This window comes from Suncus etruscus, chromosome 1, assembly GCF_024139225.1.
Source record: "Suncus etruscus isolate mSunEtr1 chromosome 1, mSunEtr1.pri.cur, whole genome shotgun sequence".
Classification (NCBI taxonomy): Eukaryota; Metazoa; Chordata; class Mammalia; order Eulipotyphla; family Soricidae; genus Suncus; species Suncus etruscus.
The window spans coordinates 50,336,878-50,341,644 of NC_064848.1; the positions used below are offsets into that span (position 1 = coordinate 50,336,878).

Below are 4,767 nucleotides of genomic sequence, written 5' to 3' on the forward strand. Positions count from 1 at the left end.
ACTTTCTAGTTATTTATCCTTGCTGCTTTAAAAAAAATGTGGTTTCTTATTTAAACACAGTGATTATAAGGTTTTTCATACTACAGTATTCTTTCACAGATAAAGTTTTTCATGATTAAATTATAGTAATAGAATGTAAAACAATCTTCACCAGTGCCCATTCCCCACCACCAATATCAAAAGTTTCCCTCTCATGCCTCAGTGATGCTTTCTTTCCTCCATCCTACCCACCTGCTTTAGGGGCAGGTACTTTACACACTCTCTCTCTCTCTCTCTCTCTCTCTCTCTCTCTCTCTCTCTCTCTCTCTCTGCTTTTTTGACACTGTGATTTTCACTACTGTAAGTAAATGGATGCCATGCAGGTCACTTTCATAAAAAAAACTCTTAACTACTTTAACTGCACTCTCTGCTCTTGTGGCAAGCTTCCTATCACAGAATTGTCTTCCTAATTGTCATCATTATTGTCTCTGTTTTTTATTTTCTTTACATCCGCAGATGACTGAAATTATTCTGTTTATCCCTCTCTATCTGACTCATTTTACTCACTATAACAGTCTTCATGTCCATGATCTATAAGCAAATTTCATGACTTTGTTTTTCCTAACAGCTACCTAGTATGCCATTGTGTAGATGCACCACCATTCCTTTAGCCACTGATCTATTTTTGAATACCTGGGTTGCTTCTAAATTCTGGCTAGTATAGTGCTGCACTGAACATAGTCAGTGGGCACTTTGCATTGTGTTTTTATGTTCCTAAGGTATAACCTATGAGTGGTATTGTTCGGTAATGTGAAAGCTCAATTTTAAGTTTTTTGAGGAATATCCATATAGTCTTCCAGAAAGACTGAACTAGACAGCATTCTCACCAGCAATGAAAGAGAGTCTCTTTCTCCCCACAACCTCGCCAGCACTGGTTGTTTTTGTAATTTGTGACGTGTTCAGTCTCTGTGATGTGAAATGATTCTTGATTGTTGTTTTGATTTTCATCTCCCTGATAATAAGCATTTTCCATGTGCCTTTTTGCCATCTGTATTTCATCTTTGAGGAAATGTCTCCCTATTTTATTGATGGGGTTAAATGTACATCTTAGGTATTAACCTTTATCAGATCAAAATTGGGTGAATAGTTTCTCCTCACTCTGTGGATAGCCTTTGTATCCTACTCACTGTTTTCTTTGAAGCGCAGAAGCTTCTCAATTTAATATAGTTCCATTTGTTTATTTTTGCTTTCACTTGCTTGGACAGTGGTGTTTCCTCCTTGAAGATGTCATTGGTCAAAATGTCATGGAGTAGTTTGCCTCTGCTTTCCTCTATGTTACTTATAGTTTCAGATCTGATATCAACATTTTTCATTGAAAGGTTCACTGTTCTATTTATTTCATTTGTTTTACAGCTGTAGTCAAGTGAAGAATTCTGTGAATGGTTTTCTCCTACATTCTTTTTTTTTTAATTTTTAATTATGAGAACAATGATGCAAAGAAAGAGAACAAGGTAAAGTTACAGTGGAAAGACAATCACCCATAAACAGAGTTCTCAGAAGAAATCCCCTTGCTGATGCCTAAATTTTGAACTTACAGTCAAAGAACATTGAGAAAAATAAAGCAAAACCCATGAACAATTACTTTGTCCACAAGTCCCCAGATTGTAGTACATTATAAAATTTCTTAGCAATACAAAAAACAATCTAAAGCCACGAAATTTATGTGACTCCTTAAACATTGAAGGCATAGTATTTTTTACATTTTCATGCACATGCATATTAGTTTAAGTTAACATCAAAATTTTAAGGTTTTATTTTAAGGTTTAGAGTCAAAGGAGCACAGTAAAAACGGTATTAGAGTGGCAAATATTGTTTGCATAGGCCCACCAAAATATTGGGGACATGGAAAGGAAAAGCCTTGGTCTAAATACAAGGAGACCCTATCCCTGAAGTTTCCTGGTATAAGACCAACTCTAGGCTCCAGGAAAACTAGTTTGTTCAATCCAAGTCATTGTCTGTAGTGCCAATACAGTTTTATTTTTCATGCAGTCTCTATTGTTGGCATCAGATTTCTGTATTAAAGATTCTGTAATCTGCATATCCTACATTAAAGTCAGGCTGGTGTGGAGCATCCTCTAGTTTCACCTCACAATTAAAGGGCAATGCAGAAAGCCCTATCCAGTAACCAGGTCGTTGTTGTTGTTAAGTCTTCTCAGTATTAAGGGAATTCTCTTTTGAGTAGGTCGATGTCAAAGCAGCAGTTGGGTCTTCCCTGGTAGAGAATTGCTTCCAGGTGAACAACTTCGGATGTTTTGTAGATGCCTTCCCTAGATCAGGGGTGAATGGAGAATGCCCATTCTTCTGAGGCCTGTGCCAGGTCATTATGTCAATGTTCAGGGTATAAGGTCCCATTGCACTAAGAGATTTGAGTGTTCCCATCTCTGTTAGATAAGAACTTATTTGTATGTATGGTATTTTCCCGTTTTAATGTGCCTATGCAAACAAGAAATAAAGCCACATGGCATTATCAGTGCATATAGGGGCATAAGAACACGTGCAACAGTACCCGTGGCTTGGTTCAAACATAAGCAAAAAACCAAATTCCCTATTGAACAGTTCACAAAGAGAAGAACAGATTTAAAAAAATGGGAAAAATCGTAACTGTATAAGAAAATATTCAGCAAGAGCTATAGTTGTCAAAGAAAACACACATAAAATGTCGAAAAGACATACGTGTCCATTTTATGCCTTTTGAAATAGTTGGGGGGGTGTTAACTCCAGTGCACCACTTTGGTCTGTGATTTAGGACTATGCAGTACAGAAGTTAAAAAGGGTAAATGTGGAGTAATGATGGTAAAGTGTGAGAGAGTTAAAGAGAAAAATGAGCTTTTGTAGGGGTGTGCGAAAGGGCAGAGTTCAAAATGGACATTCTACATACACAAAAACATAATTCAAGGATAGGGAGTACTATTAATGAACATATAGACTGGTAAGAAATTACCAGTGACTGCTTTAGTGCAACCGAGCAACTCTCAGCACTCACAACTTAAGCCTAGGGTAACCTTCAATCTACTCCAAGGGACCCACCTTGCTGGGTTGGCCAAGCATGTGGCCCAGGGGAAGCCCTGGAAATCTGGAGCAAGGTGGTAGAGGGGTGCTGGGGTCACCCAGGTCCCGCACCCCCCCCAAGCCTGGTTAAGAAGGCCTTTGGCATGGCGGAGACCTGCCGAACCCCATCCTGGCAGAGACTCCTGGCTTCCAGGAAGGAAAGAGATCCTTCAAGAGCTGGGAGGCTGGAAGTTCAAAACCCCACCCAAATCCTCCCCAAGGAGCTGGGTGGGGAATTGGGGAAAGCCTAGAGTAACCTTCAAGCTCCTCCAAGGGACCCACCTCGCTGGCTTGCCCAGGCATGTGGCCCAGGGGAAGCCTTGAAGATCTGGAGCAAGGTGGTAGGGGGGTGCTGGTGTCACCCAGGTCCCGCACCACCAACTAGGCCTGGTTAAGAAGGCCTTTGGTGGAGCCCAGAGATAGCACAGCAGTGTTCGCCTTGCAAGCAGACGATCCAAGACCAAAGGTGGTTGATTTAAATCCCGGTGTCCCATGTGGTTTCCTGTGCTTGCCAGGAGCTATTTCTGAGCAGACAGCCAGGAGTAACCCCTGACACCACCAGGTGTGGCCCAAGAAAAAAAAAAAAAAGAAGGCCTTTGGCATGGCGGAGGCCTGCCGAACCCCATGCTGGCAGAGACTCCCTGATAGCAACATCTTTAATCCATTTTTATTTACCTTTCTGCATGGTATTAAGAAAAGTCTGAGTTCACATTTCTCTATGTAATTGATCACTTGTCCCAACACCACTTGCTCTACCTTGTATTTCTTGTATTTCTTGCCTCTTTATAAAAGATTGATTGTATACCTAGGACTGAGTCATAGAATATTCAAGTCTATTCTATTGATTTGATGGTCTGTCTTTGTTCCAGTACCATGCATTTTTATGATTATTATTTTATAGTACAATTTAACGTTAAGGAAAGTGAAGCCTCCCATACACTTTTTCTTAATAATTGCTTTAGCTCTTTAAGGGTGTCTATTGTTCCAAATGAATTTCAGAAGTATTTGATCCACTTCTTTGAAAATGACATGGGTATCCTTGGAGTGATTGTATTAAATCGTTACAGTGCTTTGGGAAGTATTTCCATTTTAATTATCTTAAACCTCTGAATCACAGAAATTACACTGAGAACTATCATAACAAAATGAGACTGAATGAGGGAAGTAGAAAGCCTGTCTAGAGTACAGGCTAGTGTGGGGTGGGGAGGAAGGACACTTGGGATATTGGTCACGGGAATGTTGCACTGGTGAAGGATTTTATACATATTAAAACATCAAAAAAAAAAAAGAAAAGAAAAGATAAGGCCTCCCAATTCTTACCACAGGCTGTGCCTTTACACTGACTGTATAGAAAGAGAAGGTACAGTAAATTCACCCCATATACACCTCAATTCAGGCCCTTTGCCTGGTCTTTATTGTGAATTAGGGGACAAAAAAAACTGAATCCATGAACAGGACATATGTCTCCATTTCCTTGTGTCTGCTTTTATTTCTTGGAACTGTGTTTACAATTTTCTTTGTATAGGTTCATACCTCTTTACTTGAGTTGACTTCAAGGTACTTTATTTTCTGAGGTATAATCATAAATGAAATTGTTTGTTTAATGTATATCTTCTGTTTCATTATTTGTATGTAAAATCGCCATAACCTGCTACTTTACTATGTAATTCTATTATTTTT

At 39.3% G+C, this 4,767-nt stretch overlaps 1 non-coding gene across 1 annotated transcript; it reads left to right on the plus strand.

The window, feature by feature from the left end:
- Nucleotides 1-4,390: 4,390 nt before the first annotated feature.
- LOC126032090 (small nucleolar RNA SNORA51) lies at nt 4,391-4,522 on the plus strand. The gene has a single exon (XR_007503815.1). It is a non-coding gene; the product is annotated as a small nucleolar RNA SNORA51 (small nucleolar RNA).
- The last annotated feature ends 245 nt before the right edge of the window (nt 4,523-4,767 follow it).